The sequence below is a fragment of the Sceloporus occidentalis genome, unplaced genomic scaffold (assembly GCF_023333645.1).
Source record: "Sceloporus occidentalis isolate IW3139 unplaced genomic scaffold, rSceOcc1.0.p SCAF_360, whole genome shotgun sequence".
Taxonomy (NCBI): domain Eukaryota; kingdom Metazoa; phylum Chordata; class Lepidosauria; order Squamata; family Phrynosomatidae; genus Sceloporus; species Sceloporus occidentalis.
This window is the reverse complement of record NW_028317340.1, coordinates 61,505-81,165: the sequence shown is the minus strand read 5'-3', so window position 1 is coordinate 81,165 and position 19,661 is coordinate 61,505. Positions and strand designations below refer to the sequence as shown.

Genomic DNA, 19,661 nt, shown 5'->3' with positions numbered 1-19,661 from the left:
CGGATGTTTAAATATTCTCATGGTGCAGCAGTTTACTGGCTATTAAACAGGCTTCCCCATCCCATGTACTTTTGCTAGCAGCTTTTTCTTGCAGGCCGAAATAGCTCAGTTGGGAGAGCGTTAGACTGAAGATCTAAAGGTCCCTGGTTCAATCCCGGATTTTGGCACACCTGCTCGCTTATTTTTAAGAAGAATGGGCTGTACTTTGTAAGCCGGATGTTTAAATATTCGCATGGTGCAGCAGTTTACTGGCTATTAAACAAGCTTCCCCATCCCGTGTAGACTTGCTAGCAGCCCTCTATTGCATGCCGAAATAGCTCAGTTGGGAGAGCGTTAGACTAAAGGTGCCTGGTTCGATCCCGGGTTTCGGCGCACCTGCTCGCTTATTTTTAAGAAGAATGGGCTGTACTTTGTAAGCCGGATGTTTAAATATTCGCATGGTGAAGCAATTTACTGGCTATTAAACAGGCTTCCCCATCCCATGTACTTTTGCTAGCAGCTTTTTCTTGCAGGCCGAAATAGCTCAGTTGGGAGAGCGTTAGACTGAAGATCTAAAGGTCCCTGGTTCAATCCCGGATTTTGGCACACCTGCTCGCTTATTTTTAAGAAGAATGGGCTGTACTTTGTAAGCCGGATGTTTAAATATTCGCATGGTGCAGCAGTTTACTGGCTATTAAACAAGCTTCCCCATCCCGTGTAGACTTGCTAGCAGCCCTCTATTGCATGCCGAAATAGCTCAGTTGGGAGAGCGTTAGACTAAAGGTCCCTGGTTCGATCCCGGGTTTCGGCACACCTGCTCGCTTATTTTTAAGAAGAATGGGCTGTACTTTGTAAGCCGGATGTTTAAATATTCGCATGGTGCAGCAGTTTACTGGCTATTAAACAGGCTTCCCCATCCCATGTAGACTTGCTAGCAGCCCTCTATTGCATGCCGAAATAGCTCAGTTGGGAGAGCGTTAGACTGAAGATTTAAAGGTCCCTGGTTCGATCCTGGGTTTCGGCACACCTGTTCACTTATTTTTAAGAAGAATGGGCTGTACTTTGTAAGCCGGATGTTTAAATATTCGCATGGTGCAGCAGTTTACTGGCTATTAAACAGGCTTTCCCATCCCGTGTAGACTTGCTAGCAGCCTTCTATTGCATGCCGAAATAGCTCAGTTGGGAGAGCGTTAGACTGAAGATCTAAAGGTCCCTGGTTCGATCCCGGGTTTCGGCACACCTGCTTGCTTATTTTGAAGACGAATGAGCTGTACTTTGTAAGCCGGATGTTTAAATATTCGCATGGTGCAGCAGTTTACTGGCTATTAAACAGGCTTCCCCATCCCGTGTAGACATGCTAGCAGACCTCTATTGCATGCCTAAATAGCTCAGTTGGGAGAGTGTTAGACTGAAAATCTAAAGGTCACTGGTTTAATCCCGGGTTTCGGCACACATGCTCACTTGCTTTTGAAGACGAATGAGCTGTACTTTGTAAGCCGTATGTTTAAATATTCTCATGGTGCAGCAGTTTACTGGCTATTAAAAAGCCTTTCCCATCCCATGTAGACTTGCTAGCAAGCTTTTGTTGCATGCCGAAATAGCTTAGTTGGGAGAGCGTTAGACTGAAGATCTAAAAGTCCCTGTTTCGATCCCGGGTTTCGGCACACATGCTCACTTGCTTCTGAAGACGAATGAGCTGTACTTTGTAAGCCGTATGTTTAAATATTCTCATGGTGCAGCAGTTTACTGGCTATTAAAAAGGCTTTCCCATCCAATGTAGACTTGCTAGCAGACTTTTGTTGCATGCCGAAATAGCTCAGTTGGGAGAGCGTTAGACTGCAGATCCCTTGTTTAATCCTGGTTTTCGGCACACATGCTCGCTTGCTTTTGAAGAAGAATAGGCTGTACTTTGTAAGCCGGATGTTTAAATATTCCCATGGTGCAGCAGTTTACTGGCTGATAAACATTCTTTCCCGTCCCGTGTAGATTTGCTAGCAGCCTTTTCTTGCATGCCGAAATAACTCAGTTGGGAGAGCGTTAGACTAAAGGTCCTTGGTTTGATCCCAGGTTTCGGCACACCTGCTCGCTTATTTTTAAGAAGAATGAGCTGTACTTTGTAAGCCAGATGTTTAAATATTCTCATGGTGCAGCAATTTACTGGCTATTAAACAGGCTTCCCCATCCGATGTACTTTTGCTAGCAGCTTTTTCTTGCAGCTTTTTCTTGCTTTCCGAAATATGTCAGTTGGAAGAGCGTTGGACTGAACATCTGAAGGTCCCTGGTTCCATCCCGGTTTTCGGCACATGCTCACATGCTTTTTAAGACGAATGAGCTGTACTTTGTAAGCCGGATGTTTAAATACTCTCATGGTGCAGCAGTTTACTTGCTATTAAACAGACTTTCCCGTCCCGTGCAGATTTGTTAGCAGCCTTTCCTTGCATGCCGAAATAGCTCAGTTGGGAGAGCGTTAGACTGAAGATCTAAAGGTCCCTGGTTCGATCCCGGGTTTCGGCACACCTGCTCGCTTATTTTGAAGACGAATGAGCTGTACTTTGTAAGCCGGATGTTTAAATATTCGCATGGTGCAGCAGTTTACTGGCTATTAAACAGGCTTCCCCATCCCGTGTAGACTTGCTAGCAGCCCTCTATTGCATGCCGAAATAGCTCAGTTGGGAGAGCGTTAGACTGAAGATCTAAAGGTCCCTGGTTCGATCCCGGGTTTCGGCACACCTGGTCACTTATTTTGAAGACGAATGAGCTGTACTTTGTAAGCCGGATGTTTAAATATTCGCATGGTGCAGCAGTTTACTGGCTATTAAACAGGCTTCCCCATCCCGTGTAGACTTGCTAGCAGCCCTCTATTGCATGTCGAAATAGCTCAGTTGGGAGAGCGTTAGACTGAAGATCTAAAGGTCCCTGGTTCGATCCCGGGTTTCGGCACACAATGAGCTGTACTTTGTAAGCCGGATGTTTAAATATTCGCATGGTGCTCGCTTATTTTTAGGAAGAATGGGCTGTACTTTGTAAGCCGGATGTTTAAATATTCGCATGGTGCAGCAGTTTACTGGCTATTAAACAGGCTTCCCCATCCCGTGTAGACTTGCTAGCAGCCCTCTATTGCATGCCGAAATAGCTCAGTTGGGAGAGCGTTAGACTGAAGATCTAAAGGTTCCTGGTTCGATCCCGGGTTTCGGCACACCTGCTCGCTTGTTTTGAAGACGAATGAGCTGTACTTTGTAAGCCGGATGTTTAAATATTCGCATGGTGCAGCAGTTTACTGGCTATTAAACAGGCTTCCCCATCCCGTGTAGACTTGCTAGCAGCCCTCTATTGCATGCCGAAATAGCTCAGTTGGGAGAGGGTTAGACTAAAGGTCCCTGGTTCGATCCCGGGTTTCGGCACACCTGCATTCTTTCCCGTCCCGTGTAGATTTGCTAGCAGCCTTTTCTTGCATGCCGAAATAACTCAGTTGGGAGAGCGTTAGACTAAAGGTCCTTGGTTCGATCCCAGGTTTCGGCACACCTGCTCGCTTATTTTTAAGAAGAATGAGCTGTACTTTGTAAGCCGGATGTTTAAATATTCTCATGGTGCAGCAATTTACTGGCTATTAAACAGGCTTCCCCATCCCATGTACTTTTGCTAGCAGCTTTTTCTTGCAGCTTTTTCTTGCAGCTTTTTCTTGCTTTCCGAAATATGTCAGTTGGGAGAGCGTTGGAATGAACATCTGAAGGTCCCTGGTTCCATCCCGGTTTTCGGCACATGCTCACATGCTTTTTAAGACGAATGAGCTGTACTTTGTAAGCCGGATGTTTAAATACTCTCATGGTGCAGCAGTTTACTTGCTATTAAACAGACTTTCCCGTCCCGTGCAGATTTGTTAGCAGCCTTTCCTCGCATGCCGAAATAGCTCAGTTGGGAGAGCGTTAGACTGAAGATTTAAAGGTCCTTGGTTCAATCCCGGGTTTCGGCACACCTGCTCGCTTATTTTGAAGACGAATGAGCTGTACTTTGTAAGCCGGATGCTTAAATATTCGCATGGTGCAGCAGTTTACTGGCTATTAAACAGGCTTCCCCATCCCGTGTAGACTTGCTAGCAGCCCTCTATTGCATGCTGAAATAGCTCAGTTGGGAGAGCGTTAGACTGAAGATCTAAAGGTCCCTGGTTCGATCCCGGGTTTCGGCACACCTCGTCGCTTATTTTGAAGACGAATGAGCTGTACTTTGTAAGCCGGATGTTTAAATATTCGCATGGTGCAGCAGTTTACTGGCTATTAAACAGGCTTCCCCATCCCATGTAGACTTGCTAGCAGCCCTCTATTGCATTTCTAAATAGCTCTGTTGGGAGAGCGTTAGACTGAAGATATAAAGGTCCCTGGTTCGATCCCGGGTTTCGGCACACAATGAGCTGTACTTTGTAAGCCGGATGGTTAAATATTCGCATGGTGCTCGCTTATTTTTAGGAAGAATGGGCTGTACTTTGTAAGCCGGATGTTTAAATATTCGCATGGTGCAGCAGTTTACTGGCTATTAAACAGGCTTCCCCATCCCGTGTAGACTTGCTAGCAGCCCTCTATTGCATGCCGAAATAGCTCAGTTGGGAGAGCGTTAGACTGAAGATCTAAAGGTCCCTGGTTCGATCCCGGGTTTCGGCACACCTGCTCGCTTGTTTTGAAGACGAATGAGCTGTACTTTGTAAGCCGGATGTTTAAATATTCGCATGGTGCAGCAGTTTACTGGCTATTAAACAGGCTTCCCCATCCCGTGTAGACTTGCTAGCAGCCCTCTATTGCATGCCGAAATAGCTCAGTTGGGAGAGGGTTAGACTAAAGGTCCCTGGTTCGATCCCGGGTTTCGGCACACCTGCATTCTTTCCCGTCCCGTGTAGATTTGCTAGCAGCCTTTTCTTGCATGCCGAAATAACTCAGTTGGGAGAGCGTTAGACTAAAGGTCCTTGGTTCGATCCCAGGTTTCGGCACACCTGCTCGCTTATTTTTAAGAAGAATGAGCTGTACTTTGTAAGCCGGATGTTTAAATATTCTCATGGTGCAGCAATTTACTGGCTATTAAACAGGCTTCCCCATCCCATGTACTTTTGCTAGCAGCTTTTTCTTGCAGCTTTTTCTTGCAGCTTTTTCTTGCTTTCCGAAATATGTCAGTTGGGAGAGCGTTGGAATGAACATCTGAAGGTCCCTGGTTCCATCCCGGTTTTCGGCACATGCTCACATGCTTTTTAAGACGAATGAGCTGTACTTTGTAAGCCGGATGTTTAAATACTCTCATGGTGCAGCAGTTTACTTGCTATTAAACAGACTTTCCCGTCCCGTGCAGATTTGTTAGCAGCCTTTCCTCGCATGCCGAAATAGCTCAGTTGGGAGAGCGTTAGACTGAAGATCTAAAGGTCTTTGGTTCAATCCCGGGTTTCGGCACACCTGCTCGCTTATTTTGAAGACGAATGAGCTGTACTTTGTAAGCCGGATGTTTAAATATTCGCATGGTGCAGCAGTTTACTGGCTATTAAACAGGCTTCCCCATCCCGTGTAGACTTGCTAGCAGCCCTCTATTGCATGCTGAAATAGCTCAGTTGGGAGAGCGTTAGACTGAAGATCTAAAGGTCCCTGGTTCGATCCCGGGTTTCGGCACACCTGGTCACTTATTTTGAAGACGAATGAGCTGTACTTTGTAAGCCGGATGTTTAAATATTCGCATGGTGCAGCAGTTTACTGGCTATTAAACAGGCTTCCCCATCCCGTGTAGACTTGCTAGCAGCCCTCTATTGCATGTCGAAATAGCTCAGTTGGGAGAGCGTTAGACTGAAGATCTAAAGGTCCCTGGTTCGATCCCGGTTTTCGGCACACAATGAGCTGTACTTTGTAAGCCGGATGTTTAAATATTCGCATGGTGCTCGCTTATTTTTAGGAAGAATGGGCTGTACTTTGTAAGCCGGATGTTTAAATATTCGCATGGTGCAGCAGTTTACTGGCTATTAAACAGGCTTCCCCATCCCGTGTAGACTTGCTAGCAGCCCTCTATTGCATGCCGAAATAGCTCAGTTGGGAGAGCGTTAGACTGAAGATCTAAAGGTCCCTGGTTCGATCCCGGGTTTCGGCACACCTGCTCGCTTGTTTTGAAGACGAATGAGCTGTACTTTGTAAGCCGGATGTTTAAATATTCGCATGGTGCAGCAGTTTACTGGCTATTAAACAGGCTTCCCCATCCCGTGTAGACTTGCTAGCAGCCCTCTATTGCATGCCGAAATAGCTCAGTTGGGAGAGCGTTAGACTAAAGGTCCCTGGTTCGATCCCGGGTTTCGGCACACCTGCATTCTTTCCCGTCCCGTGTAGATTTGCTAGCAGCCTTTTCTTGCATGCCGAAATAACTCAGTTGGGAGAGCGTTAGACTAAAGGTCCTTGGTTCGATCCCAGGTTTCGGCACACCTGCTCGCTTATTTTTAAGAAGAATGAGCTGTACTTTGTAAGCCGGATGTTTAAATATTCTCATGGTGCAGCAATTTACTGGCTATTAAACAGGCTTCCCCATCCCATGTACTTTTGCTAGCAGCTTTTTCTTGCAGCTTTTTCTTGCTTTCCGAAATATGTCAGTTGGGAGAGCGTTGGAATGAACATCTGGAGGTCCCTGGTTCCATCCCGGTTTTCGGCACATGCTCACATGCTTTTTAAGACGAATGAGCTGTACTTTGTAAGCCGGATGTTTAAATACTCTCATGGTGCAGCAGTTTACTTGCTATTAAACAGACTTTCCCGTCCCGTGCAGATTTGTTAGCAGCCTTTCCTCGCATGCCGAAATAGCTCAGTTGGGAGAGCGTTAGACTGAAGATCTAAAGGTCCTTGGTTCAATCCCGGGTTTCGGCACACCTGCTCGCTTATTTTGAAGACGAATGAGCTGTACTTTGTAAGCCGGATGTTTAAATATTCGCATGGTGCAGCAGTTTACTGGCTATTAAACAGGCTTCCCCATCCCGTGTAGACTTGCTAGCAGCCCTCTATTGCATGCCAAAATAGCTCAGTTGGGAGAGCGTTAGACTGAAGATCTAAAGGTCCCTGGTTCGATCCCGGGTTTCGGCACACCTCGTCACTTATTTTGAAGACGAATGAGCTGTACTTTGTAAGCCGGATGTTTAAATATTCGCATGGTGCAGCAGTTTACTGGCTATTAAACAGGCTTCCCCATCCCATGTAGACTTGCTAGCAGCCCTCTATTGCATGTCGAAATAGCTCAGTTGGGAGAGCGTTAGACTGAAGATCTAAAGGTCCCTGGTTCGATCCCGGGTTTCGGCACACAATGAGCTGTACTTTGTAAGCCGGATGTTTAAATATTCGCATGGTGCTCGCTTATTTTTAGGAAGAATGGGCTGTACTTTGTAAGCCGGATGTTTAAATATTCGCATGGTGCAGCAGTTTACTGGCTATTAAACAGGCTTCCCCATCCCGTGTAGACTTGCTAGCAGCCTTCTATTGCATGCCGAAATAGCTCAGTTGGGAGAGCGTTAGACTGAAGATCTAAAGGTCCCTGGTTCGATCCCGGGTTTCGGCACACCTGCTCGCTTGTTTTGAAGACGAATGAGCTGTACTTTGTAAGCCGGATGTTTAAATATTCGCATGGTGCAGCAGTTTACTGGCTATTAAACAGGCTTCCCCATCCCGTGTAGACTTGCTAGCAGCCCTCTATTGCATGCCGAAATAACTCAGTTGGGAGAGCGTTAGACTAAAGGTCCTTGGTTCGATCCCAGGTTTCGGCACACCTGCTCGCTTATTTTTAAGAAGAATGAGCTGTACTTTGTAAGCCGGATGTTTAAATATTCTCATGGTGCAGCAATTTACTGGCTATTAAACAGGCTTCCCCATCCCATGTACTTTTGCTAGCAGCTTTTTCTTGCAGCTTTTTCTTGCAGCTTTTTCTTGCTTTCCGAAATATGTCAGTTGGGAGAGCGTTGGAATGAACATCTGAAGGTCCCTGGTTCCATCCCGGTTTTCGGCACATGCTCACATGCTTTTTAAGACGAATGAGCTGTACTTTGTAAGCCGGATGTTTAAATACTCTCATGGTGCAGCAGTTTACTTGCTATTAAACAGACTTTCCCGTCCCGTGCAGATTTGTTAGCAGCCTTTCCTCGCATGCCGAAATAGCTCAGTTGGGAGAGCGTTAGACTGAAGATCTAAAGGCCCTTGGTTCAATCCTGGGTTTCGGCACACCTGCTCGCTTATTTTGAAGACGAATGAGCTGTACTTTGTAAGCCGGATGTTTAAATATTCGCATGGTGCAGCAGTTTACTGGCTATTAAACAGGCTTCCCCATCCCATGTAGACTTGCTAGCAGCCCTCTATTGCATGCCGAAATAGCTCAGTTGGGAGAGCGTTAGACTGAAGATCTAAAGGTCCCTGGTTCGATCCCGGGTTTCGGCACACCTGGTCACTTATTTTGAAGACGAATGAGCTGTACTTTGTAAGCCGGATGTTTAAATATTCGCATGGTGCAGCAGTTTACTGGCTATTAAACAGGCTTCCCCATCCCGTGTAGACTTGCTAGCAGCCCTCTATTGCATGTCGAAATAGCTCAGTTGGGAGAGCGTTAGACTGAAGATCTTAAAGGTCCCTGGTTCGATCCCGGGTTTCGGCACACAATGAGCTGTACTTTGTAAGCTGGATGTTTAAATATTCGCATGGTGCTCGCTTATTTTTAGGAAGAATGGGCTGTACTTTGTAAGCCGGATGTTTAAATATTCGCATGGTGCAGCAGTTTACTGGCTATTAAACAGGCTTCCCCATCCCGTGTAGACTTGCTAGCAGCCCTCTATTGCATGCCGAAATAGCTCAGTTGGGAGAGCGTTAGACTGAAGATCTAAAGGTCCCTGGTTCGATCCCGGGTTTCGGCACACCTGCTCGCTTGTTTTGAAGACGAATGAGCTGTACTTTGTAAGCCGGATGTTTAAATATTCGCATGGTGCAGCAGTTTACTGGCTATTAAACAGGCTTCCCCATCCCGTGTAGACTTGCTAGCAGCCCTCTATTGCATGCCGAAATAGCTCAGTTGGGAGAGGGTTAGACTAAAGGTCCCTGGTTCGATCCCGGGTTTCGGCACACCTGCATTCTTTCCCGTCCCGTGTAGATTTGCTAGCAGCCTTTTCTTGCATGCCGAAATAACTCAGTTGGGAGAGCGTTAGACTAAAGGTCCTTGGTTCGATCCCAGGTTTCGGCACACCTGCTCGCTTATTTTTAAGAAGAATGAGCTGTACTTTGTAAGCCGGATGTTTAAATATTCTCATGGTGCAGCAATTTACTGGCTATTAAACAGGCTTCCCCATCCCATGTACTTTTGCTAGCAGCTTTTTCTTGCAGCTTTTTCTTGCAGCTTTTTCTTGCTTTCCGAAATATGTCAGTTGGGAGAGCGTTGGAATGAACATCTGAAGGTCCCTGGTTCCATCCCGGTTTTCGGCACATGCTCACATGCTTTTTAAGACGAATGAGCTGTACTTTGTAAGCCGGATGTTTAAATACTCTCATGGTGCAGCAGTTTACTTGCTATTAAACAGACTTTCCCGTCCCGTGCAGATTTGTTAGCAGCCTTTCCTCGCATGCCGAAATAGCTCAGTTGGGAGAGCGTTAGACTGAAGATCTAAAGGTCCTTGGTTCAATCCCGGGTTTCGGCACACCTGCTCGCTTATTTTGAAGACGAATGAGCTGTACTTTGTAAGCCGGATGCTTAAATATTCGCATGGTGCAGCAGTTTACTGGCTATTAAACAGGCTTCCCCATCCCGTGTAGACTTGCTAGCAGCCCTCTATTGCATGCTGAAATAGCTCAGTTGGGAGAGCGTTAGACTGAAGATCTAAAGGTCCCTGGTTCGATCCCGGGTTTCGGCACACCTCGTCGCTTATTTTGAAGACGAATGAGCTGTACTTTGTAAGCCGGATGTTTAAATATTCGCATGGTGCAGCAGTTTACTGGCTATTAAACAGGCTTCCCCATCCCATGTAGACTTGCTAGCAGCCCTCTATTGCATGTCTAAATAGCTCTGTTGGGAGAGCGTTAGACTGAAGATCTAAAGGTCCCTGGTTCGATCCCGGGTTTCGGCACACAATGAGCTGTACTTTGTAAGCCGGATGTTTAAATATTCGCATGGTGCTCGCTTATTTTTAGGAAGAATGGGCTGTACTTTGTAAGCCGGATGTTTAAATATTCGCATGGTGCAGCAGTTTACTGGCTATTAAACAGGCTTCCCCATCCCGTGTAGACTTGCTAGCAGCCCTCTATTGCATGCCGAAATAGCTCAGTTGGGAGAGCGTTAGACTGAAGATCTAAAGGTCCCTGGTTCGATCCCGGGTTTCGGCACACCTGCTCGCTTGTTTTGAAGACGAATGAGCTGTACTTTGTAAGCCGGATGTTTAAATATTCGCATGGTGCAGCAGTTTACTGGCTATTAAACAGGCTTCCCCATCCCGTGTAGACTTGCTAGCAGCCCTCTATTGCATGCCGAAATAGCTCAGTTGGGAGAGGGTTAGACTAAAGGTCCCTGGTTCGATCCCGGGTTTCGGCACACCTGCATTCTTTCCCGTCCCGTGTAGATTTGCTAGCAGCCTTTTCTTGCATGCCGAAATAACTCAGTTGGGAGAGCGTTAGACTAAAGGTCCTTGGTTCGATCCCAGGTTTCGGCACACCTGCTCGCTTATTTTTAAGAAGAATGAGCTGTACTTTGTAAGCCGGATGTTTAAATATTCTCATGGTGCAGCAATTTACTGGCTATTAAACAGGCTTCCCCATCCCATGTACTTTTGCTAGCAGCTTTTTCTTGCAGCTTTTTCTTGCAGCTTTTTCTTGCTTTCCGAAATATGTCAGTTGGGAGAGCGTTGGAATGAACATCTGAAGGTCCCTGGTTCCATCCCGGTTTTCGGCACATGCTCACATGCTTTTTAAGACGAATGAGCTGTACTTTGTAAGCCGGATGTTTAAATACTCTCATGGTGCAGCAGTTTACTTGCTATTAAACAGACTTTCCCGTCCCGTGCAGATTTGTTAGCAGCCTTTCCTCGCATGCCGAAATAGCTCAGTTGGGAGAGCGTTAGACTGAAGATCTAAAGGTCCTTGGTTCAATCCCGGGTTTCGGCACACCTGCTCGCTTATTTTGAAGACGAATGAGCTGTACTTTGTAAGCCGGATGTTTAAATATTCGCATGGTGCAGCAGTTTACTGGCTATTAAACAGGCTTCCCCATCCCGTGTAGACTTGCTAGCAGCCCTCTATTGCATGCTGAAATAGCTCAGTTGGGAGAGCGTTAGACTGAAGATCTAAAGGTCCCTCGTTCGATCCCGGGTTTCGGCACACCTGGTCACTTATTTTGAAGACGAATGAGCTGTACTTTGTAAGCCGGATGTTTAAATATTCGCATGGTGCAGCAGTTTACTGGCTATTAAACAGGCTTCCCCATCCCGTGTAGACTTGCTAGCAGCCCTCTATCGCATGTCGAAATAGCTCAGTTGGGAGAGCGTTAGACTGAAGATCTAAAGGTCCCTGGTTCGATCCCGGTTTTCGGCACACAATGAGCTGTACTTTGTAAGCCGGATGTTTAAATATTCGCATGGTGCTCGCTTATTTTTAGGAAGAATGGGCTGTACTTTGTAAGCCGGATGTTTAAATATTCGCATGGTGCAGCAGTTTACTGGCTATTAAACAGGCTTCCCCATCCCGTGTAGACTTGCTAGCAGCCCTCTATTGCATGCCGAAATAGCTCAGTTGGGAGAGCGTTAGACTGAAGATCTAAAGGTCCCTGGTTCGATCCCGGGTTTCGGCACACCTGCTCGCTTGTTTTGAAGACGAATGAGCTGTACTTTGTAAGCCGGATGTTTAAATATTCGCATGGTGCAGCAGTTTACTGGCTATTAAACAGGCTTCCCCATCCCGTGTAGACTTGCTAGCAGCCCTCTATTGCATGCCGAAATAGCTCAGTTGGGAGAGCGTTAGACTAAAGGTCCCTGGTTCGATCCCGGGTTTCGGCACACCTGCATTCTTTCCCGTCCCGTGTAGATTTGCTAGCAGCCTTTTCTTGCATGCCGAAATAACTCAGTTGGGAGAGCGTTAGACTAAAGGTCCTTGGTTCGATCCCAGGTTTCGGCACACCTGCTCGCTTATTTTTAAGAAGAATGAGCTGTACTTTGTAAGCCGGATGTTTAAATATTCTCATGGTGCAGCAATTTACTGGCTATTAAACAGGCTTCCCCATCCCATGTACTTTTGCTAGCAGCTTTTTCTTGCAGCTTTTTCTTGCAGCTTTTTCTTGCTTTCCGAAATATGTCAGTTGGGAGAGCGTTGGAATGAACATCTGAAGGTCCCTGGTTCCATCCCGGTTTTCGGCACATGCTCACATGCTTTTTAAGACGAATGAGCTGTACTTTGTAAGCCGGATGTTTAAATACTCTCATGGTGCAGCAGTTTACTTGCTATTAAACAGACTTTCCCGTCCCGTGCAGATTTGTTAGCAGCCTTTCCTCGCATGCCGAAATAGCTCAGTTGGGAGAGCGTTAGACTGAAGATCTAAAGGTCCTTGGTTCAATCCCGGGTTTCGGCACACCTGCTCGCTTATTTTGAAGACGAATGAGCTGTACTTTGTAAGCCGGATGTTTAAATATTCGCATGGTGCAGCAGTTTACTGGCTATTAAACAGGCTTCCCCATCCCGTGTAGACTTGCTAGCAGCCCTCTATTGCATGCCAAAATAGCTCAGTTGGGAGAGCGTTAGACTGAAGATCTAAAGGTCCCTGGTTCGATCCCGGGTTTCGGCACACCTCGTCACTTATTTTGAAGACGAATGAGCTGTACTTTGTAAGCCGGATGTTTAAATATTCGCATGGTGCAGCAGTTTACTGGCTATTAAACAGGCTTCCCCATCCCATGTAGACTTGCTAGCAGCCCTCTATTGCATGTCGAAATAGCTCAGTTGGGAGAGCGTTAGACTGAAGATCTAAAGGTCCCTGGTTCGATCCCGGGTTTCGGCACACAATGAGCTGTACTTTGTAAGCCGGATGTTTAAATATTCGCATGGTGCTCGCTTATTTTTAGGAAGAATGGGCTGTACTTTGTAAGCCGGATGTTTAAATATTCGCATGGTGCAGCAGTTTACTGGCTATTAAACAGGCTTCCCCATCCCGTGTAGACTTGCTAGCAGTCCTCTATTGCATGCCGAAATAGCTCAGTTGGGAGAGCGTTAGACTGAAGATCTAAAGGTCCCTGGTTCGATCCCGGGTTTCGGCACACCTGCTCGCTTGTTTTGAAGACGAATGAGCTGTACTTTGTAAGCCGGATGTTTAAATATTCGCATGGTGCAGCAGTTTACTGGCTATTAAACAGGCTTCCCCATCCCGTGTAGACTTGCTAGCAGCCCTCTATTGCATGCCGAAATAACTCAGTTGGGAGAGCGTTAGACTAAAGGTCCTTGGTTCGATCCCAGGTTTCGGCACACCTGCTCGCTTATTTTTAAGAAGAATGAGCTGTACTTTGTAAGCCGGATGTTTAAATATTCTCATGGTGCAGCAATTTACTGGCTATTAAACAGGCTTCCCCATCCCATGTACTTTTGCTAGCAGCTTTTTCTTGCAGCTTTTTCTTGCAGCTTTTTCTTGCTTTCCGAAATATGTCAGTTGGGAGAGCGTTGGAATGAACATCTGAAGGTCCCTGGTTCCATCCCGGTTTTCGGCACATGCTCACATGCTTTTTAAGACGAATGAGCTGTACTTTGTAAGCCGGATGTTTAAATACTCTCATGGTGCAGCAGTTTACTTGCTATTAAACAGACTTTCCCGTCCCGTGCAGATTTGTTAGCAGCCTTTCCTCGCATGCCGAAATAGCTCAGTTGGGAGAGCGTTAGACTGAAGATCTAAAGGTCCTTGGTTCAATCCTGGGTTTCGGCACACCTGCTCGCTTATTTTGAAGACGAATGAGCTGTACTTTGTAAGCCGGATGTTTAAATATTCGCATGGTGCAGCAGTTTACTGGCTATTAAACAGGCTTCCCCATCCCATGTAGACTTGCTAGCAGCCCTCTATTGCATGCCGAAATAGCTCAGTTGGGAGAGCGTTAGACTGAAGATCTTAAAGGTCCCTGGTTCGATCCCGGGTTTCGGCACACAATGAGCTGTACTTTGTAAGCTGGATGTTTAAATATTCGCATGGTGCTCGCTTATTTTTAGGAAGAATGGGCTGTACTTTGTAAGCCGGATGTTTAAATATTCGCATGGTGCAGCAGTTTACTGGCTATTAAACAGGCTTCCCCATCCCGTGTAGACTTGCTAGCAGCCCTCCATTGCATGCCGAAATAGCTCAGTTGGGAGAGCGTTAGACTGAAGATCTAAAGGTCCCTGGTTCGATCCCGGGTTTCGGCACACCTGCTCGCTTGTTTTGAAGACGAATGAGCTGTACTTTGTAAGCCGGATGTTTAAATATTCGCATGGTGCAGCAGTTTACTGGCTATTAAACAGGCTTCCCCATCCCGTGTAGACTTGCTAGCAGCCCTCTATTGCATGCCGAAATAGCTCAGTTGGGAGAGGGTTAGACTAAAGGTCCCTGGTTCGATCCCGGGTTTCGGCACACCTGCATTCTTTCCCGTCCCGTGTAGATTTGCTAGCAGCCTTTTCTTGCATGCCGAAATAACTCAGTTGGGAGAGCGTTAGACTAAAGGTCCTTGGTTCGATCCCAGGTTTCGGCACACCTGCTCGCTTATTTTTAAGAAGAATGAGCTGTACTTTGTAAGCCGGATGTTTAAATATTCTCATGGTGCAGCAATTTACTGGCTATTAAACAGGCTTCCCCATCCCATGTACTTTTGCTAGCAGCTTTTTCTTGCAGCTTTTTCTTGCAGCTTTTTCTTGCTTTCCGAAATATGTCAGTTGGGAGAGCGTTGGAATGAACATCTGAAGGTCCCTGGTTCCATCCCGGTTTTCGGCACATGCTCACATGCTTTTTAAGACGAATGAGCTGTACTTTGTAAGCCGGATGTTTAAATACTCTCATGGTGCAGCAGTTTACTTGCTATTAAACAGACTTTCCCGTCCCGTGCAGATTTGTTAGCAGCCTTTCCTCGCATGCCGAAATAGCTCAGTTGGGAGAGCGTTAGACTGAAGATCTAAAGGTCCTTGGTTCAATCCCGGGTTTCGGCACACCTGCTCGCTTATTTTGAAGACGAATGAGCTGTACTTTGTAAGCCGGATGCTTAAATATTCGCATGGTGCAGCAGTTTACTGGCTATTAAACAGGCTTCCCCATCCCGTGTAGACTTGCTAGCAGCCCTCTATTGCATGCTGAAATAGCTCAGTTGGGAGAGCGTTAGACTGAAGATCTAAAGGTCCCTGGTTCGATCCCGGGTTTCGGCACACCTCGTCGCTTATTTTGAAGACGAATGAGCTGTACTTTGTAAGCCGGATGTTTAAATATTCGCATGGTGCAGCAGTTTACTGGCTATTAAACAGGCTTCCCCATCCCATGTAGACTTGCTAGCAGCCCTCTATTGCATGTCTAAATAGCTCTGTTGGGAGAGCGTTAGACTGAAGATCTAAAGGTCCCTGGTTCGATCCCGGGTTTCGGCACACAATGAGCTGTACTTTGTAAGCCGGATGTTTAAATATTCGCATGGTGCTCGCTTATTTTTAGGAAGAATGGGCTGTACTTTGTAAGCCGGATGTTTAAATATTCGCATGGTGCAGCAGTTTACTGGCTATTAAACAGGCTTCCCCATCCCGTGTAGACTTGCTAGCAGCCCTCTATTGCATGCCGAAATAGCTCAGTTGGGAGAGCGTTAGACTGAAGATCTAAAGGTCCCTGGTTCGATCCCGGGTTTCGGCACACCTGCTCGCTTGTTTTGAAGACGAATGAGCTGTACTTTGTAAGCCGGATGTTTAAATATTCGCATGGTGCAGCAGTTTACTGGCTATTAAACAGGCTTCCCCATCCCGTGTAGACTTGCTAGCAGCCCTCTATTGCATGCCGAAATAGCTCAGTTGGGAGAGGGTTAGACTAAAGGTCCCTGGTTCGATCCCGGGTTTCGGCACACCTGCATTCTTTCCCGTCCCGTGTAGATTTGCTAGCAGCCTTTTCTTGCATGCCGAAATAACTCAGTTGGGAGAGCGTTAGACTAAAGGTCCTTGGTTCGATCCCAGGTTTCGGCACACCTGCTCGCTTATTTTTAAGAAGAATGAGCTGTACTTTGTAAGCCGGATGTTTAAATATTCTCATGGTGCAGCAATTTACTGGCTATTAAACAGGCTTCCCCATCCCATGTACTTTTGCTAGCAGCTTTTTTTGCAGCTTTTTCTTGATTTCCGAAATATGTCAGTTGGGAGAGCGTTGGACTGAACATCTGAAGGTCCCTGGTTCCATCCCGGTTTTCGGCACATGCTCACATGCTTTTGAAGACGAATGAGCTGTAGTTTGTAAGCCGGATGTTTAAATACTCTCATGGTGCAGCAGTTTACTGGCTATTAAACAGGCTTTCCCATCCCGTGTAGATTTGCTAGCAGCGTTTCCTTGCGTGCCGAAATAGCTCAGTTGGGAGAGCGTTAGACTGAAGATCTGAAGATCTCTGGTTCAATCCCGTATTTCAGTACATATGCTCACTTGCTATGGAAGAAGAATGGGCTGTACTTTGTACGCCAGTTGTTTAAATATTCTCATGGTGCAGCGTTTTACTTACTATTAAACAGGCTTCCCCTTCCCATGTAGATTTGCTAGAAGCCTTTTATTGCATGCCAAAATAGCTGAGTTGGGAGAGTGTTAGACTAAACATCTAAAGGTCCCAAATTCAATCCCGGGATTTGGCACATTTGCTTGCTTGCTTTTGAAGAAGAATGGGCTGTACTTTGTAAGCCGCATGTTTAAATATTCTCATGGTGCACCGGTTTACTGGCTATTAGACAGGCTTCCCCATCCTGTGTAGATTTGCTAGCAGCCATTTCTTGCATGCCAAAATAGCTTAGTTGGGAGAGCGTTAGCTTGAACACCTGCTCGCTTATTTTTAAGAAGAATGGGGTGTACTTTGTAAGCCTGATGTTTAAATATTCTCATGGTGCAGCAGTTTACTGGCTATTAAACAGGCTTCCCCATCCCATGTACTTTTGCTAACAGCTTTTTCTTGCAGGCCGAAATAGCTCAGTTGGGAGAGCGTTAGACTGAAGATCTAAAGGTCCCTGGTTCGATCTCGGATTTTGGCACACCTGCTCGCTTATTTTTAAGAAGAATGGGCTGTACTTTGTAAGCCGGATGTTTAAATATTCGCATGGTGCAGCAATTTACTGGCTATTAAACAGGCTTCCCCATCCCATGTACTTTTGCTAGAAGCTTTTTGTTGCAGGCAGAAATAGCTCAGTTGGGAGAGCGTTAGACTGAAGATCTACAGGTCCCTGGTTCGATCCCGGATTTTGGCACACCTGCTCGCTTATTTTTAAGAAGAATGGGCTGTACTTTGTAAGCCGGATGTTTAAATATTCGCATGGTGCAGCAGTTTACTGGCTATTAAACAGGCTTCCCCATCCCGTGTAGACTTGCTAGCAGCCCTCTATTGCATGCCGAAATAGCTCAGTTGGGAGAGCGTTAGACTAAAGGTCCCTGGTTCGATCCCGGGTTTCTGCACACCTGCTCGCTTATTTTTAAGAAGAATGGGCTGTACTCTGTAAGCCGGATGTTTAAATATTCGCATGGTGCAGCAGTTTACTGGCTATTAAACAGGCTTCCCCATCCCGTGTAGACTTGCTAGCAGCCCTCTATTGCATGCCGAAATATCTCAGTTGGGAGAGCGTTAAACTGAAGATCTAAAGGTCCCTGGTTCGATCCCGGGTTTCGGCACACCTGCTCGCTTATTTTGAAGACGAATGAGCTGTACTTTGTAAGCCGGATGTTTAAATATTCGCATGGTGCAGCAGTTTACTGGCTATTAAAAAGCCTTTCCCATCCCATGTAGACTTGCTAGCAAACTTTCATCGCATGCCGAAATAGGTCAGGTGGGAGAGCGTTAGACTGAAGATCTAAAGGTCCCTGGTTCGATCCCCGGTTTCGGCACACATGCTCACTTGCTTCTGAAGACGAATGAGCTGTACTTTGTAAGCCGTATGTTTAAATATTCTCATGGTGCAGCAGTTTACTGGCTATTAAAAAGCCTTTCCCATCCAATGTAGACTTGCTAGCAGACTTTTGTTGCATGCCGAAATAGCTCAGTTGGGAGAGCGTTAGACTGAAGATCCCTTGTTTAATCCCGGTTTTCGGCACACATGCTCGCTTGCTTTTGAAGAAGAATAGGCTGTACTTTGTAAGCCGGATGTTTAAATATTCCCATGGTGCAGCAGTTTACTGGCTGATAAACATTCTTTCCCGTCCCGTGTAGATTTGCTACCAGCCTTTTCTTGCATGCCGAAATAACTCAGTTGGGAGAGCGTTAGACTAAAGGTCCTTGGTTCGATCCCAGGTTTCGGCACACCTGCTCGCTTATTTTTAAGAAGAATGAGCTGTACTTTGTAAGCCGGATGTTTAAATATTCTCATGGTGCAGCAATTTACTGGCTATTAAACAGGCTTCCCCATCCCATGTACTTTTGCTAGCAGCTTTTTCTTGCAGCTTTTTCTTGCAGCTTTTTCTTGCTTTCCGAAATATGTCAGTTGGAAGAGCGTTGGACTGAACATCTGAAGGTCCCTGGTTCCATCCCGGTTTTCGGCACATGCTCACATGCTTTTTAAGACGAATGAGCTGTACTTTGTAAGCCGGATGTTTAAATACTCTCATAGTGCAGCAGTTTACTTGCTATTAAACAGACTTTCCCGTCCCGTGCAGATTTGTTAGCATCCTTTCTTTGCATGCTGAAATAGCTCAGTTGGGAGAGCGTTAGACTGAAGATCTAAAGGTCCCTGGTTCGATCCGAGGTATCGGCACACCTGTTCGCTTATTTTTAAGAAGAATGGGCTGTACTTTGTAAGCCGGATGTTTAAATATTCTCATGGTGCAGCAATTTACTGGCTATTAAACAGGCTTCCCCATCCCATGTACTTTTGCTAACAGCTTTTTCTTGCAGGCCGAAATAGCTCAGTTGGGAGAGCGTTAGACTGAAGATCTAAAGGTCCCTGGTTCGATCCTGGATTTTGGCACACCTGCTCGCTTATTTTTAAGAAGAATGGGCTGTACTTTGTAAGCCGGATGTTTAAATATTCGCATGGTGCAGCAGTTTACTGGCTATTAAACAGGCTTCCCCATCCCGTGTAGACTTGCTAGCAGCCTTCTATCGCATGCCGAAATAGCTCAGTTGGGAGAGCGTTAGACTGAAGATCTAAAGGTCCCTGGTTCTGTCCCGGGTTTCGGCACACATGCTCGCTTGCTTTTGAAGAATAAGCTGTACTTTGTAAGCAGGATGTTTAAATATTCCCATGGTGCAGCAGTTTACTGGCTGATAAACATTCTTTCCCATCCCGTGTAGATTTGCTAGCAGCCTTTTCTAGCATGCCGAAATAACTTAGTTGGGAGAGCGTTAGACTAAAGGTCCTTGGTTCGATCCCGGGTTTCGGCACACATGCTCATTTGCTTTTGAAGACGAATGAGCTGTACTTTGTAAGCCGTATGTTTAAATATTCTCATGGTGCAGCAGTTTACTGGCTATTAAAAAGCCTTTCCCATCCCATGTAGACTTGCTAGCAGACTTCTGTTGCATG

The 19,661-nt window shown here is 46.2% G+C and overlaps 29 non-coding genes across 29 annotated transcripts; all 29 read left to right on the top strand.

Moving 5' to 3' along the window:
• The first annotated feature begins 1,143 nt into the window (after positions 1-1,143).
• TRNAF-GAA (transfer RNA phenylalanine (anticodon GAA)) lies at positions 1,144-1,216 on the top strand. Its single transcript has one exon. It is a non-coding gene; the product is annotated as a tRNA-Phe (tRNA).
• A 1,204-nt stretch (positions 1,217-2,420) lies between these two features.
• Positions 2,421-2,493, top strand: TRNAF-GAA (transfer RNA phenylalanine (anticodon GAA)). The gene has a single exon. It is a non-coding gene; the product is annotated as a tRNA-Phe (tRNA).
• A 140-nt stretch (positions 2,494-2,633) lies between these two features.
• Positions 2,634-2,706, top strand: TRNAF-GAA (transfer RNA phenylalanine (anticodon GAA)). The gene has a single exon. It is a non-coding gene; the product is annotated as a tRNA-Phe (tRNA).
• Positions 2,707-2,846: 140 nt separating this feature from the next.
• TRNAF-GAA (transfer RNA phenylalanine (anticodon GAA)) lies at positions 2,847-2,919 on the top strand. Its single transcript has one exon. It is a non-coding gene; the product is annotated as a tRNA-Phe (tRNA).
• Positions 2,920-3,102: 183 nt separating this feature from the next.
• TRNAF-GAA (transfer RNA phenylalanine (anticodon GAA)) lies at positions 3,103-3,175 on the top strand. The gene has a single exon. It is a non-coding gene; the product is annotated as a tRNA-Phe (tRNA).
• Positions 3,176-4,089: 914 nt separating this feature from the next.
• Positions 4,090-4,162, top strand: TRNAF-GAA (transfer RNA phenylalanine (anticodon GAA)). The gene has a single exon. It is a non-coding gene; the product is annotated as a tRNA-Phe (tRNA).
• Positions 4,163-4,558: 396 nt separating this feature from the next.
• On the top strand, positions 4,559-4,631 carry TRNAF-GAA (transfer RNA phenylalanine (anticodon GAA)). The gene has a single exon. It is a non-coding gene; the product is annotated as a tRNA-Phe (tRNA).
• A 914-nt stretch (positions 4,632-5,545) lies between these two features.
• Positions 5,546-5,618, top strand: TRNAF-GAA (transfer RNA phenylalanine (anticodon GAA)). Its single transcript has one exon. It is a non-coding gene; the product is annotated as a tRNA-Phe (tRNA).
• Positions 5,619-6,014: 396 nt separating this feature from the next.
• Positions 6,015-6,087, top strand: TRNAF-GAA (transfer RNA phenylalanine (anticodon GAA)). Its single transcript has one exon. It is a non-coding gene; the product is annotated as a tRNA-Phe (tRNA).
• A 688-nt stretch (positions 6,088-6,775) lies between these two features.
• On the top strand, positions 6,776-6,848 carry TRNAF-GAA (transfer RNA phenylalanine (anticodon GAA)). Its single transcript has one exon. It is a non-coding gene; the product is annotated as a tRNA-Phe (tRNA).
• A 140-nt stretch (positions 6,849-6,988) lies between these two features.
• Positions 6,989-7,061, top strand: TRNAF-GAA (transfer RNA phenylalanine (anticodon GAA)). The gene has a single exon. It is a non-coding gene; the product is annotated as a tRNA-Phe (tRNA).
• A 140-nt stretch (positions 7,062-7,201) lies between these two features.
• TRNAF-GAA (transfer RNA phenylalanine (anticodon GAA)) lies at positions 7,202-7,274 on the top strand. Its single transcript has one exon. It is a non-coding gene; the product is annotated as a tRNA-Phe (tRNA).
• Positions 7,275-7,457: 183 nt separating this feature from the next.
• On the top strand, positions 7,458-7,530 carry TRNAF-GAA (transfer RNA phenylalanine (anticodon GAA)). The gene has a single exon. It is a non-coding gene; the product is annotated as a tRNA-Phe (tRNA).
• Positions 7,531-8,326: 796 nt separating this feature from the next.
• Positions 8,327-8,399, top strand: TRNAF-GAA (transfer RNA phenylalanine (anticodon GAA)). The gene has a single exon. It is a non-coding gene; the product is annotated as a tRNA-Phe (tRNA).
• A 397-nt stretch (positions 8,400-8,796) lies between these two features.
• On the top strand, positions 8,797-8,869 carry TRNAF-GAA (transfer RNA phenylalanine (anticodon GAA)). The gene has a single exon. It is a non-coding gene; the product is annotated as a tRNA-Phe (tRNA).
• A 701-nt stretch (positions 8,870-9,570) lies between these two features.
• TRNAF-GAA (transfer RNA phenylalanine (anticodon GAA)) lies at positions 9,571-9,643 on the top strand. Its single transcript has one exon. It is a non-coding gene; the product is annotated as a tRNA-Phe (tRNA).
• Positions 9,644-9,783: 140 nt separating this feature from the next.
• TRNAF-GAA (transfer RNA phenylalanine (anticodon GAA)) lies at positions 9,784-9,856 on the top strand. Its single transcript has one exon. It is a non-coding gene; the product is annotated as a tRNA-Phe (tRNA).
• A 396-nt stretch (positions 9,857-10,252) lies between these two features.
• On the top strand, positions 10,253-10,325 carry TRNAF-GAA (transfer RNA phenylalanine (anticodon GAA)). Its single transcript has one exon. It is a non-coding gene; the product is annotated as a tRNA-Phe (tRNA).
• A 701-nt stretch (positions 10,326-11,026) lies between these two features.
• TRNAF-GAA (transfer RNA phenylalanine (anticodon GAA)) lies at positions 11,027-11,099 on the top strand. Its single transcript has one exon. It is a non-coding gene; the product is annotated as a tRNA-Phe (tRNA).
• Positions 11,100-11,708: 609 nt separating this feature from the next.
• TRNAF-GAA (transfer RNA phenylalanine (anticodon GAA)) lies at positions 11,709-11,781 on the top strand. The gene has a single exon. It is a non-coding gene; the product is annotated as a tRNA-Phe (tRNA).
• Positions 11,782-12,482: 701 nt separating this feature from the next.
• On the top strand, positions 12,483-12,555 carry TRNAF-GAA (transfer RNA phenylalanine (anticodon GAA)). The gene has a single exon. It is a non-coding gene; the product is annotated as a tRNA-Phe (tRNA).
• A 140-nt stretch (positions 12,556-12,695) lies between these two features.
• TRNAF-GAA (transfer RNA phenylalanine (anticodon GAA)) lies at positions 12,696-12,768 on the top strand. The gene has a single exon. It is a non-coding gene; the product is annotated as a tRNA-Phe (tRNA).
• A 140-nt stretch (positions 12,769-12,908) lies between these two features.
• Positions 12,909-12,981, top strand: TRNAF-GAA (transfer RNA phenylalanine (anticodon GAA)). The gene has a single exon. It is a non-coding gene; the product is annotated as a tRNA-Phe (tRNA).
• Positions 12,982-13,164: 183 nt separating this feature from the next.
• Positions 13,165-13,237, top strand: TRNAF-GAA (transfer RNA phenylalanine (anticodon GAA)). The gene has a single exon. It is a non-coding gene; the product is annotated as a tRNA-Phe (tRNA).
• A 796-nt stretch (positions 13,238-14,033) lies between these two features.
• TRNAF-GAA (transfer RNA phenylalanine (anticodon GAA)) lies at positions 14,034-14,107 on the top strand. The gene has a single exon. It is a non-coding gene; the product is annotated as a tRNA-Phe (tRNA).
• Positions 14,108-14,290: 183 nt separating this feature from the next.
• Positions 14,291-14,363, top strand: TRNAF-GAA (transfer RNA phenylalanine (anticodon GAA)). Its single transcript has one exon. It is a non-coding gene; the product is annotated as a tRNA-Phe (tRNA).
• A 701-nt stretch (positions 14,364-15,064) lies between these two features.
• Positions 15,065-15,137, top strand: TRNAF-GAA (transfer RNA phenylalanine (anticodon GAA)). Its single transcript has one exon. It is a non-coding gene; the product is annotated as a tRNA-Phe (tRNA).
• A 140-nt stretch (positions 15,138-15,277) lies between these two features.
• Positions 15,278-15,350, top strand: TRNAF-GAA (transfer RNA phenylalanine (anticodon GAA)). Its single transcript has one exon. It is a non-coding gene; the product is annotated as a tRNA-Phe (tRNA).
• A 396-nt stretch (positions 15,351-15,746) lies between these two features.
• TRNAF-GAA (transfer RNA phenylalanine (anticodon GAA)) lies at positions 15,747-15,819 on the top strand. The gene has a single exon. It is a non-coding gene; the product is annotated as a tRNA-Phe (tRNA).
• Positions 15,820-19,661: the final 3,842 nt, after the last annotated feature.